The sequence below is a fragment of the Macrobrachium rosenbergii genome, chromosome 27, assembly GCF_040412425.1.
Source record: "Macrobrachium rosenbergii isolate ZJJX-2024 chromosome 27, ASM4041242v1, whole genome shotgun sequence".
Lineage (NCBI taxonomy): Eukaryota > Metazoa > Arthropoda > Malacostraca > Decapoda > Palaemonidae > Macrobrachium > Macrobrachium rosenbergii.
The window spans coordinates 22,941-37,926 of record NC_089767.1 but is presented as its reverse complement, the minus strand read 5'-3'; positions in this window follow the sequence as shown (position 1 = coordinate 37,926).

Below are 14,986 nucleotides of genomic sequence, written 5' to 3'. Positions count from 1 at the left end.
GTAAGTTAATATTCGAAATAGCATGCAATATGTTTTGTGTGTGAGGCTGTCTGGGGTGGGGGAGGTGAATGCAACAGTCGCTGCTCTATCCTATTGGCCGGAAGTGGAAGACGGGAAATATTATTTATATATTGCATGGCGTGATGTGATGGCAGTGAGATTCTGGTTCTCTTTCAGGAATACCTTGCATATTAATCTATATTATTTTTCCCTAGACCATACAAATAATTATATATAACAGCTTTTCGGTTCAGTTCCTGTCATCCTTAGAGTGTTGGCGACATGCATAAAAGGCATAAAAGGCTACTAGCCGAGACACAACTTTCTTTCATTACTGGACACTGGAACGATACTTAGAATGAATAAATAAAGGTTAAAATAAAAAGGTAATTTTGACTGAAAGGAAATGAATGTGTGCATAAAGAAGGCCAATAAATAAAATAAAATATATGGCGAATCAGTGGTCCATGCAGCATGCTTCATGTTCTAGCTCGAAACAATATTAAAGGTTATTAAATTTTTAAGTTTACGGACGTAGATATTACTTTGGTATCATAATATTAACAGTCATGTTTATATATATGCATGCAACGGAACTGTGCATAGAATGAACTGAATGAGAAGAAAAGTGGGAAATGTTAACTAGGATCAACTGGTAATGTTTCGTCTCAGTTTATATAATTTTTAGTTTTGCTTCTCTTATTTGGCTGTTAATCATATCACTTTCGTAATGTTAATTATCATCATTTAAATGCTGAATGTGTCATTCACAGTTGTTAAATATTTAAATAACTAATGAAAACTGTTAAAGACAATTAAGAATTATGCTAAGGTTAATTGTTAGTTTTTAGTAATCAATATTTGTATCCTTATTAAAACCAGTTCCGTTTGCCATCGTTAAGTTTATACTGGTGCTTAAGCTGTTATTATTATTATTATTATTATTATTATTATTATTATTATTATTATTATTGATAGTAGTAGCAGTAAGAGTGTTATTATTATTACAATTACTGTCGCCATTACCTCTGTTTACCATCCGAGCAATTGGCTTAGAAATGTTTTAAAATATTCATGTTATTTATACGTGTCTTGAACTACCATATGCTTAAATGCTTAAAGTCTCTCTCTCTCTCTCTCTCTCTCTCTCTCTCTCTCTCTCTCTCTCTCTCTCTCATATTTCATAATGCAGTGGGAAGTGTAAACCACTTGATAAAACGACTCAATTGTGACGTATTCATAGCAGGGAAGTGTATGATAAAACGAATTGTGACGTATTCATACACAATAATTCATGAGAAAGGAAAGTCTTCAGGGGAAATCTTTAGTCTCATGTATTTTCCCCGGTCTATCGTTCGAGTTTAAAGATGAGGTTGACGCCAATAGAAGGAGGGTAGGAGGAGGGGTATGGGGTGGAGAGTTTGTGAAGCTCCACTGTATTTACATTTGAAAGTGGGACTTTGATGATGATGGGACACATGCCCGAAGGAGGGCGGAGGGATGTAGCCTACTGGCCTAAAGGAAATGGAGAAAAGAGAATGACAGAGTGGAGAGTGGGAAGGTTCATAGTGAGGAGCATAGGCCTAGAGGAAATGGAAAGAGATTGATAGAGGAATGGATGGTAGGACAAAGTTGAATAACGGGGAAAGGAAATCAAGCCATGTAATTTCAAGTTTTGCTTTTGAAACAGTATCGTTTTTTCCCAAATATAGGTAATATGTATTCATTAATATTCCTCGCTGTTATCACGTAGGGAGTGAGAGAATACTCAGGTTATATTCATGGAATGAATATTCTGTATAATATTCGACTGAACATTCACTGAATATTCACGCCGTTCATAATTTCTGGTCCGTTAGACTTGCATGGAACAAATGATTCCCTTTTAGACTCCATAATAAAAGTGTTTCAGTTCAAGTTATTGGATAAAATTCAGCGTTATTCCGTTTTCTGTTATTTAGATTCACCAAATATAAAACTCATTCCGTTTTTAGGCAATGGTTCTATATCGAATTTTATTTTTAATGATTTTTGTATATGCAATGGAAGTCTCCGTTTATCACTTTTAAAAAGTGACTGTTTTTTTTTTTGTTGAATAAAAACAAAAAAAATTTTTTTGAGTAATTTGATATATTCATATTTATTAGTATCTGGTGGGCATCCTTTGTTAAGGGTTGGAGTCACATGAAGTAACAAATATAAGTACCTCATCGAGGTAAAGTAAGGAAACCATGTGAGCACTCGAGGCAACCTCGAAGAGGAATTTTCTATATGGATTGCGCTGGGTTGCAGTTATGAAAGTAATATAATTACCTCATCGAGGTAAAGTAAGGAATATATGAAAGAACTCGAGGTAACCTTGAAGAGGCAGTTTCTAAATGGATTCTATCACTGTCTGTCAAGGTCACAGAAATCGCTAATGTCAGACCAGTTCATTCGAATTGTCAACCCTTTGCTCTAAGATTGAGTTAGCCTTGTGCTTGCACGGGCTCTTGCTTCCAAAAGACGCCCGTGAATATAATTTTGGGGACTTTGATTCAGCTGAAAGAAGTGGTATTACTGGACACAAGCGTGTCCAGTAATACCACTGAGTTGGTGAAAATTTTTAACCCTCTTATGTTCGATTGAGAATGTATTGTGCTTGCACGGGCTCTTGCTTCCAAAGCAGACCTTTGGCCCAAATTTTATATTCCATTCCATTCTCAGTGGACTATTATTTATAGACTTGACCAAATGTGTTTTGAATTCACTGGTTTTCTGGCAAGAAATGTTTATAGCCGATTGATGTTTTTGAGCAGAATTAATAGAAAATATCTGAATGAAAATATGTATGTTTATGATAAGCCCATTTTGGAGTTTTGAGCTTTCTTAAGTTTCCAATTAATTTTTGTTTTCTCTAACGCTGAAAACTCGAAAGTTCTCAATGAATTTATTTATTTATTTATTTGTCTATTTATTTTATAAGGAAGTTAACAAATACTGAAAGATAAATCTTACTCTTATATTATGCTAAAATGATAAATGTGATTTTTATAAATATTTATTTCCATCTATTCCAGGTTACCTTGTGTTCTGGAGGTGCATTCAACTGTTGAAAAGGTCAGGTAACAAGTTTATGATCTTCTCTTGAGCTTGTGTTCAACAACACACTCATATATGTACATGAATGTATGTATGAATGTGCATATATACAGCTTGCTCTTTGGACTGGTATGCTCCCATTTTCTCTACATGTGTAGATATTCACAACTTCCTCTTAGTTTTCACATTACTCACTCTTCCATGTGCGTGTGTATATATATATATATATATATATATATATATATATATATATATATATATATATATATATATATATATATATATATATATATATATATATACATGAAATTTGATCTTGAAGGCATTTAATCTTTTAAACGTTAATTAATGTAAAAAAAAATATTTAATATAATAATGACCATTTAATTCTTGTTCCCGAATTCATATCTTGCAGCAGAGAGACGGGGGGGGGGGAGCGTTAGCGGAGGTTGGGGATAATTTTTACAGTCGTAATACTGAGTCCCCATTCCTCCCCCCCCCCGATACCAGCAATGGTTACCTCCTTTTTATGGGCTGTGCAGCGTCCCTTTATGTCCTCGTTATGCACAACATTGCCTTCGTTTTATTTCCCTTTTTTTGTGGTCGCTATTTTACGAGACGAGGAAATGTTTAGGATTTTTGTTTTTTCCCACGGGGGAGCTGCGATTTGGGAGGTTCTACTGTAATGCTGGCTGTGCCTCTTTGAAGGGGGCAGGGGGTGGGTAGGAGGACCTGTTGTTTGTCCCCAGGAATATTCTACAACCTGAGTAGGCGAACTATAACACTTTTTGTTAATCCTAGCATATTGTTTAACATGAAAGCCAAATTGGCGTTAATTCTACGAGAGAAAAAGTGCCGGATGGAATATTATTGTTCAGATGAGAAGCTGCGTCAGGATAAATGAGATGTTGAAATAATGATTTTTATTTATATTTGTACAATTATTTATTTTTAATTCATGCTTTTATCTTTGGGAACATACATCAGCTAACGTAATGAACGGCAAAGCTCGATTATATTGTTGAATCTGGAGGGTAAATTCAGCTTAGGCCTACGAAAAAGGCTTCCATAGTTGTGCCAATAAACTCCTCCCGTCTTACCGCGGTTGCCTTCTTTTGCTGAGTCTGAACTTTTTAAGACCATTTTTCTACCTTGAGAGACTGGTTGTTCGTGTTTGCTGAAGTAGCGACGCTTAGTGTGACAAAGGAGACTTTTGTGACTTTGGAGCCGAACTTTTTCCATAAAAACAAAAGGCAATCGTTGTTGCAAGGATATATTGCTGCCGCGAATATCCAGCTTCGTGAACGAGCGAAAAAGCACATCCGAATTAGTCGCATGTTGTGTGCAAAGCCTAAATTAGGCATATTCAGGTGAGATTGTTCCTTGAACAGAGTGGTAAGACTTGTAAAATTCGTATAATGAACTGTTGCAGATTTATAATGTTTATGAACTGGAATCTTCATTGAGTGCGCAATGCATAAATTAGGCCCATGCAGCTAAGATTGTTCTTTGAACAAACATTTGTGCACCAGTGTTTACGAGTGGTGGGCCCGTTTTTTTCAACATTCGTATAGTGAGCAGTTTCAGAGTTATAATGTTTTTGAACTGGAAACTTCATTGAGTGCGCAACGCATAAACTAGGCCTATGCAGGTAAGATTGTCCCTTGAACAAAACGTATTTTTGTACTAGCTTTTACGAGTGGTAGGCCAATTGCCTGTAAGATTCGTATGATGAACAAATCAGAATTAGGATGTTTCTGAACTGGAATCTTCGTTTAGGAGACCGTTACATGACGTCATTCGTAAGAAAGAACCTCAAATTCAGTAAGAGCATCCCTACCAACACGAGAATGACTTGCTCTTAAATATGCATCGTTATTTACATCCTACAATAGTTAACAAGTTGACGATTACGCCAGGGAAACTAATACGGGTATTTATCGTGAGTTTGGGCTGGATGGTGGATGGGTGTTTGGCCAATGCCCAAAAAATCTGGGCCTATGTTCTGTTCTCAAGAAAGACTTACAGGCTGATTATATTATTTTAATTAGGGTAATTATATTACTTTGATAATCTAGGTTTATCAGTCATACCATTTGAAGTTATTTACGCTGAACTGACAAGTCAAGACGGAACGAAGAGAGAAATATTAAGAAATGAGGAAAGAAATTGCAGAGTCAGAGACGGAGAAGAAACACAGAAAGACTTTGAAGAGTTTCAAAAGTTCAGCGTAACTGAATTTACGTTTAGTTCCGTTCCGTTTCGTCGAGTTAAGTTTAGTTTTACGTCTTCGTTTTTGAACGAAGCAGCGATGCTCTTTTGTTTAAGAGAAGGAAGCTTTTGTAACGGTTACTTTTCTCTATTAATTTTTAAATTTACTTTTCATTTCCAGTTACTTAGAACCTCTTGCAACTTCTCTCGAGTGACCCTTGCGATTGTAATAGAACCTCTCTCGAGTGACCCTTGCGACTGTAACGCCATTCTGTCCAGATCCATAGTGAACTGATCAATCAGATTGTCTTCAGTACTTCTAGACACTAATAATTGGCTCTTTATATGAAATCATTTACATTTGCGAAGCTATGGCCAACAGCTATCTCTCTCTCTCTCTCTCTCTCTCTCTCTCTCTCTCTCTCTCTCTCTCTCTCTCTCTCTCTCTCGTATTCCATGTGTCATTTTTGAAATTCAAGGCTTCCTTCTATCATTTGTATTGCCGGGAGCCCCGTTCTCTCTCTCTCTCTCTCTCTCTCTCTCTCCTCAGGAATTTTGAACGTATTTGTGAAGCTTTTAACTTGTACAATAACTGCTCTCTCTCTCTCTCTCTCTCTCTCTCTCTCTCTCTCTCTCTCTCTCTCTCTCTCTCTCTCTCTCTCTCATGAGCTATGCACTTGTGTAAAACAGTAATACCTCATTATATATATCCCACTTTGTGGGGGAGGATTGGACAACTAGGCCTAAAGAGGCCCATATATATTACAGTTTTTGGGGTGTGGAAATTAGGCCTACTGTATAGAGGCCCATATATATTGCAATTTGTTGAGGGGGGATGTGTGGACAATTAGTCACATAGAGACCTGATCACGCTTTCACTTTGCAATGCAATGAACTCCATAACAACTTCGGTGATTGACTTTATACAAAATCCCTTTTGACCCCGGATTTATGCAAATTGCATGGACCCAAATCCAGCCGGGATTAACGTCCATATAACTTAATGAATTACCATTCACAGGGGGCGTTTTGTGTTCACCATTATTCATCAGTTGTTCATCAAGAAATTCAGTAGAAATGAAAATAAGTCTCGAGTTTTTATTTGTGATGCAACCACCTCCTGTTTTTGTGGATGTCCCTGTGCTGAAGGGAATGACAGTTTATCTGTGAATATTAATCGTATTTTGTCATGATTAGGATTATGATTATCAGTATAATTGAGAGATGACATTAATTTAACTGTAGAATTTAATTGTGTTTGGCATAATTATATAATTTTGATTATGATTATCAGGGTAACTGAGCATTGACGTTGTAATAAAATATTCATTGTATTGTATCATAATTATGATAATTATTATGATTAATTATTGAGCAATTATGGATATCAGTTATTCACTCTCTAATTTTAGAAAGCTTTTCATGAATAATCATCCCATTGCAACGACATCGTTCATGGGACGTGACGACGTCTTTAATTCAAAACGAATTTTGTCGTCACGATGTCAAAGGTCAAGATGACTTTTTCAGGTAAGGTCAGTTGACCTTAGAGTTGTCCCTACAGGCACCTGTCACTCTCTTAGAGAGAAGGAGAGGGAACATTGCTCTCTCTCTCTCTCTCTCTCTCTCTCTCTCTCTCTCTCTCTCTCTCTCTCTCTCTAGAAAACTCATTGTTGACAAAGTAGGAAGATGGATGAAAGTTTTTGCAGAAAACAGATAGTGATTGATGAGAAATCGGAGTAATATTACCACAGGGTAAGTGTTAGCTGCATTGCTGTTTGTGATTATGATTGCAGAATAGACAGTAATGTTAAGGACTCAGTAGTAAGAAGTTTTCAATCACTAAGTAGAGAAATTCTTCTGATGAAGATAGGAACTCTCTACAAAGAGACCTAAACAAAATATATAAATGGGCAGAGATAAATAGGATGGTATTTAACTCTGATAAATTTGAATCAGTGAACTATGGTGATAAAGTAGAATGCTATATGCATATTGACAATCACAAACAAGGAAGCAGTTAAAGACCTTGGTGTGATGTTTGAATATGTTATGCAATGATCAAATAGCAATTCTATTGGCAAAATGCAAAGCAAAAATGGGAATGTTGTTCGGCACTTCAAAACAAGAAAAGCTGAACACATGATTATGCTTTATAAAATGTACGTACGTAGTCCGCTTGAATATTGCAATATAATATGGTACCCACACTACCAAAAGGATATTGCACAAATAAAGAGTGTACAAAGGTCATTTACAGCTAGAATAGAAGAAGTTAAGGACCTTGACTACTGGGAAAGACTACAATTCTTAAATTTATATAGTCTTGAAAGGAGAGAGAACGCTACATGGTAATTCAAGCATGGAAACAGATAGAAGGAATTACCGAAAACATCATGGAACTAAAATTATCAAAAGAGCAAGAGAGAGGTAGATTAATAGTGCCAAAAACTATACCAGGAAAATTAAGGAAAGCACACAGGACATTAATCCACCACGCACCAGCATCGATAATGCAGCGTCTATTCAATGCGCTACCAGCTCATCTGAGGAACATAACAGGAGTGAGCGTAGATGTGTTTAAGAATAAGCTCGACAAATATCTAAGATGCATCCCAGACCATCCAAGACTGGAAGATGCAAAATATACCGGAAGATGCGTTAGCAACTCTCTGGTAGACATCAAAGGTGCCTCACACTGAGGGACCTGGGGCAATTGTTAATTGTAAGGTCTGTAAGGTAAGGTCTCTCTCCTTGTTCAGCGTGGATGGGTTAACTCTCTCTCTCTCTCTCTCTCTCTCTCTCTTCTCTCTCTCTCTCTCTCTCTCTCTCTCTCCTTGTTCAGAGGATAGGTTAACTCTCTTCTCTCTCTCTCTCTCTCTCTCTCTCTCTCTCTCTGAATGCCAGTGTTTTATTCTTTTTGTAATGATTTACATCTACGTTGTTATTTATGAAAATTCTCTCTCTCTCTCTCTCTCTCTCTCTCTCTCTCTCTCTCTCTCTCTCTCACTGGCGTTATAGAACAGTCTTTGCAAAGACATTTGATTGAGTTCCTTCAAGGAATCTTATAAAACTATTTCAGTTTCCTTCGACCTTCGTCCTGGGAGTGACCCACCTCCACATTTCAAAGGATTATCCCAATCCTAACGTTGACCTAAGCGGATGGAAGGAAGGATTAGAACTGATTAGGGTTGAGATAGATTAGTTTTAGCTGGAAGTCAAAAGCCAGCGGCCTGATAGAGAATGTGGTGTTTGGTAAGTAATAAAGAGAGAGAGAGAGAGAGAGAGAGAGAGAGAGAGAGAGAGAGAGAGAGATGATTCATTTGCATTTGACAAAGGGTTAACATTGCCTGGAATATCAGTGCTTTGAAATGATAGGAAATGCAGAGTTAGCATCCACTGATTGTTAATTTGAATGGGGATAATATTCAGCTAATATCCCTTTAACACTCTGTTCTTTCCAGTGGAAATATTATGGGATATTAGATGTTTCATTTAGATATTTTATTCGTTCAAACTCTGTAGTGTTATAGTTTTATAGGGGTTTTAGATGTAAAGGGATTTTAACCATTCATTCTGTTGTTATAAGCATTCTGAGATATTTTTGTTTTAGCGTTTTTACTAAAGGAAATACTTGATGCATATGGCTCATATTTTCATAGCAACTGTGACTGTCTCTCTCTCTCTCTCTCTCTCTCTCTCTCTCTCTCTCTCTCTCTCTCTCTCTCTCTCTGTGCACAAACAAAACACTGAGTGTGAAAGAGAGAGAGAGAGAGAGAGAGAGAGAGAGAGAGAGAGAGAGAGAGAGAGAGAAGATGCTGTGGAGAGGTGAAAGAAAGAACTGTTCCATAATATTTGCATTTCTCCTCTCGCCCCCTCGCTCGCTGCTCAGTTTTCCTCCTGATTCCTTTTTTATCATCTCCCCTCCTCCTCCTCCTCCTTTTATTCTGCTTCTTCCCTTTCAGTTGGAAGAACCAGAAAGAGCTTTTTGCAAGAACTGGGTTTGAAATAGTGTTTTCTGTGAAGGATAAATGTATGAAAACAGTCATCATAAAATTTGTGAAGGGTATAACTTAGTATTTTATTTCCTAAATAATGGTTTATTTTTTGCTCTAATTGTCATTTTCCTTTTGTATCAGGTATGTGGACATTTGAAGTTTATTCTCATTGCGAGGAGAAAGATATAGTTGATCTTGGTTGCTCATTATTTAGTGTTTTTAGTTATGGTTTTTGTTATTTTGTATTAGTTTTATATTTTAGCTTCAATTTTTTAATAGATTATTTATTTTTTTATTTACTTAGTTATTTTTTAAACTCTACAATAGTTTCGAAATTAGTTATAGATATTTGCTGGAAATTTTAAATGAGTGACGTCCCAAATGTACCTTTGAGAAAGACAGACAGGCCGTGGTCTACTAGTCTTTAACATGTAGTGAGTATCCCAGTTTGCATGTCGTTCAAAATGAGACATGAACATTATGATTCTCACCTGAAGTGGAAAGTGTCTTTTAAACTCTTCATCCATATTCCAAGAGAGCTTCCACACTTGCAGTATAACATGTTATACACACGCGTCGACAACTTGTTGCACACACATCACAAACAGGTTGTATACAAGTCAGCGACTTATTGGTAGTCATAACCTGTGTTTCTTACAATTATCCAGCATTTGCCAAAGACTCGGTCTTTACTCAGGTCGGTGACATGTTTTGTGATTTGTGTGTGATAAGTTGCCTATTTGTGTTTGTGTCAAGTTTAACTGCAGTGAAGCACCAACATGTTAGGCCTGATTTCTTGTTCAAATATATACATATAAAAATCAAAAGCAAATGGCCCTCTTGTTTTGGATATGAAGCAATCGCTAGTCGGTAACTTGTAATACAAATTGTTTGTGGTATGTATGCCATAAGTTACCAACGTGTTTATGACGTGTTTTAGAGTGCTAACGCACTCTAAACGTTTTATAAGTGTACTTGAGTTTGTGATTGTATGAGTATAGTATATAAAATCAAATAGAGAGAGAGAGAGAGAGAGAGAGAGAGAGAGAGAGAGAGAGAGAGAGAGTTCTAATAGAACTCTTCATTTTCTGTTAGTATTTCCAACCGTTCTCCAGCTTAATATATTTCCCATGAAAACAATTGAATTTCACCTCTGAACTGTTATACACGACCCTTTTAAAAGTGTGAGGGGAAGAAACACTAATGGAAGTTAATGAGGGGTCTCATGGCAGGCAATTAGGGTCATCACTCTCTGTGATGAGCGTTCGTGAACATTCGAGCATCGCTGCATAAATGAGAGAATTGTGATCATTACCTATCAAGCAACAGAAGGGAAATGTACAGGTATAGGAAAAATGCAAGAAGGAGGTTTAAAACACCTTTAAATGTGACATATTTAGTGTTTTTTTTTGGGGGGGGAGGAGGGGAACCTTCATTGGAGTAAATTAGATAATACTGTGAATTAATTCACGTGATATAGGTAGCCTGTCAAGGAATTTATTCTGAGATATAGATAACTAGAGAAGTATTTTACCAGAGAGAGAGAGAGAGAGAGAGAGAGAGAGAGAGAGAGAGAGAGAGAGAGAGAGAGAGAGATTACAATTAGACTAAGCCGAAATAAATTTATTCAGTCATTCTTAATTCAAACTTTCATTAAACCACATTTGTATAGAATGATCTTAAGATCTCCCAACCTCTCTATATCCACAACTATCTCCCCCTTACCTAGTCCCCCCTACCCCCAGCTCTCCAAAGTTCCGCCCTTCCCCATAATTCCCGTTTTGGCTTTTAAACTTACCCCAGAAAGAATATCGATAATAAATTTAAGGAAACTTCCCTCTCGCCGAGTGGCCTCGTGACGTCATAATATCACCCTGTGGACAAAAACGGTTCTAAGCCAAGTCAGTGAATGGCAGGAGAATGCTTATCTTAATGAGAGAGAGAGAGAGAGAGAGAGAGAGAGAGAGAATTTGAGGACACAAAATGCATTATAGCCTTTTTAGTTTCTTTAAAAGAAAATTATTGTCTGTCCGTCCGCACTTCGTTCTGTCCGCACTTTTTCTGTCCACCCTCAGATCTTAAAAACTACTGAGGTTAAAGAGCTGCAAATTGGGATATTGATCATCCACCCTCCAGTCATCAAATATTGTACTTATTTGTTACATGTATTTATGTATGTTATGTATGTATGCATGAGTATTAGCATAATGTCGAATGCAAATGTGGAAAGGACTCCATGATATCGCTTAACATTTCCCCTCTCTGAAGCCACACACACACACACACACACACACACACACACACACACAGTACCCGCGGCGCCTCTCTTTATTTCAATTTAGCCATCATGACCTGCAGGGATTCAGGGGGCCTTGTACAAATGCATGGAAACGAGGCGCGTGAAAATATAAAGGCTATGAGGAGATCATTCGCAATACTCGCGGACATTGCCTTACCGGAGGACGCGGCTTTAGCCAATGAACAGGAGTCACCGCGAAGTCCTCCGCCTGGGTACTAATGTCTTGTTTAGGCTCGTTTTAAACCGGCCGTCCTGGGCCAGGCCCAAGCAGGAGATCTGGTCGGCATAGCGGCAGCTTTCGCTAATGTGCTTTAGGGGCCGGTTTCCGGAGCAGGAAAGAGGAAATAACGGGCAGTTTGTCCTCTTTTACTCCGACTTTCCTTCTTCTCTAAATTTCGGTGATGTCTGTCGGACACATTTTTGGTTATACGCTGCAGGGTAGTGGCTGCTAAATTCTTTTTTTGTCTTTCTCGGGGTCGTGTCCGAATTTTTGTAAGGGGTTTATTTTTACCAGGAATACTTGAAAATTCGCTTCTTTTTCTTGTAGATCGTACCGATTCCACCTCCTTGCTAGAACTTGAGAAATTAATCTCTGTGGCATCTGGATGTGTGAATATGCGAGGACTTAATGGTAATTTAGGCGAGTTGGTGAATTTGGTCATGATGTGTGTGGTGCCGAACTTCCCTGTACAGTGGGTTATTCCACAATTCAGCTGTCAAAGTATGTGTCATGGACCATTATCCTGATTTTTGGAACCACACCTTTATATATATATATATATTATATATATATATATATATATATATATATATATATATATATATATATATATATATATATATATATATATATATATATATATATAAAATAAAGGGATTCATCCTAACAGTTATGGAGGCTATTTCCCAATAAAAATTGGAAAAAGAGTCGCAGGAAAAAGCAGTATCTTCAAAAACAGGTACTTTAACCGCTGTATGACCGTATTACCACTGGGAAATACATTTTAAAAGTTAATGATACATGCAGAAGGTCAATTGATGGAATAATTGCCAAGAAAAATATGTGCATTACCAGTCACTTCAATAGTGATGTAATCTTATAACCATTAGGCAAAATCCTTTTGCTAAATTTAATCACTAACATGTAGTCAGGTTCATCTCCGAATGGTAACTCCGAACATCTGAGTAATAGATAATAACAATTAAAGTCATGAAATCTTAAAAAAAAAAAAATACAAATTAAATTATACTGTACATACCTGCACTACAGTATTTATAAAAAGCTCCTATTTGTGTACGAATATAGACAATTTTACTGCTAGGTAAATGATATATCCTCTCTATTTCTGAATGTAAATTATATCTGATCATTCTTTTAATATTTTGGTTTTTTTATTTTTTTTTTTATATTTTCACATTTGATGTTTACTCCAGCACCTATTCCTATGAAGAACTCCACAAATGATCAAGTATGTGTTTATGTATCTTCTTGCTGGATTTTCTCACATTCTATTTCTGTCTCCCTACTGTAAAAAAAAAATGAGAAGAGTTTTCGGAAGAGCAAGAGAGAAAGTGGGAAGGATCTTTCAGGAGAGTAACTTTGGTGAATGAGGCCCTAAAGAAGAAATGTAGCAGGGAGGTATAAAGATCTGTCAGGGTGGTTTTTTTAATCTTCCCCATTTACCGAGACCGAAGGGCACTGGAGCAGGTCTTATTCATCTTAAAATAAGAAGACGAATTGGAAAAAAAAAATTTGGACGGAATCAAAGACGACCCAAAGGATGGGAGTCCCCACACGAGATAGGTTTACTTTCAGGGAGGCATTTTAATTCATTCTCTCTCTCTCTCTCAACAGTGAACGATGTGGACTGGGTACCTATATTTTGTAGGAAAATGTCCCCAAAACAAATAATTCTCTCTCTCTCTCTCTCTCTCTCTCTCTCTCTCTCTCTCTCTCTCTCTCTCTCTCTCTCTCTCTCTCTCTCTCTCAACAGTGACACAGTGCAGATGGTAAGCCAACCTATGAGGACTGGGTATCTATATTTTGTAGAAAAATATCCCCCTTCCCCAAAACATAAATGATTAATTATTGTCATGTTCTGAAGCAAATTTCTCTCTCTCTCTCTCTCTCTCTCTCTCTCTCTCTCTCTCTCTCTCTCTCTCTCTCTCTCTCTCTGGTTTGGTATATGCTGTGTGCTGTTTATTGATACGAGGAGAGAAAGCGAGAGACTGTTTGTGAGTGGTTTATCACTTAATTTCATGAATACTACATTATTTCAGAAATGTAACAACATTAAGCCTTCCTAACCTCTTGCTGTAGTCTTCCTTGTTTGAGACTCCTTGCCTAGAAAACTAGTGGACCCACTTTGTCGACTCTTGGCTGTTTAGGTTTGTTTAGAACACATTCTCTAAACTCCCGGAAAACAGGTTTTTTTTAAGGTTTTGAAACCGTTTCGCCGAGAGTAAGTTATGAGGCTTGAGGAAACTTTATTTTCCTCATAGGATTTCTTATGCCGAAAGATTGGAAGAGGTATAAAGAACGATAGTTTCGATGAAGACTATTCCCTATTCCCTTGCGTGGCTTCGAAGTGTTTTAAGCCTTGTCTTTATGTTGTTCTGAGGTTTTGCGGCGTTTTTTTTTTTAGAACTTGACCTGCTGGAATGTTAGGTGACTTTTATTCGGTCGGCTGTACACGACAGTGTAATACTATTCGAACTTTCAATGGGTTTTGCTGAAGAGCTGTTTGTGTGTTGGTGCAAAATTTCTAAAACTCTTTAGGAACATATCTAAGCAAAAAAATCAACAGACAGAATCTTTCAGTTCACTAATGCCATATATAAAACTAAACGGTAATAAAACTAGCGTTTAGCATTCAGGGCGGGGAAAGAGGTTGCACAAAATTACCTGTAAAACGCAGGTTGTGAAACATGGCGTTAAATGACAGTTACCAAAAAATAATAACGCTCCGGCAGTTAACACTAAAATTACACAAAACACAGGTGACCTAACTACCTACTAATAAAGAATAATACAATAGTTTTTATTTTCATCTGCTTACAGGCTGACGTCTTGGCTGTGATGGATATCACGACAATTCTGCCATTCATCACTGGTTCCCTCCAACCGAGGTATGTAAGAGTTTCCGTTTTAATGGAGTGAATTAAGCATTTTTTTAATTACTGCTGCAATGAAGTTTCTCTGCTGTTGGTTATAACTAAGTGTAAATCTGTCACAGGTACTGTAGCAAATGCAAAATTGTTTAATAATCTACTGTATAAATGCATGGGTTAATTATGCCAGTGCCACAGTCCCTTTTTCAGTGCCAGCTGCGTATCCATAATGTCAGGCTGTTTATTTTTGATGGCACTGACCACCGACCTATAGTTTGTGTGGTTT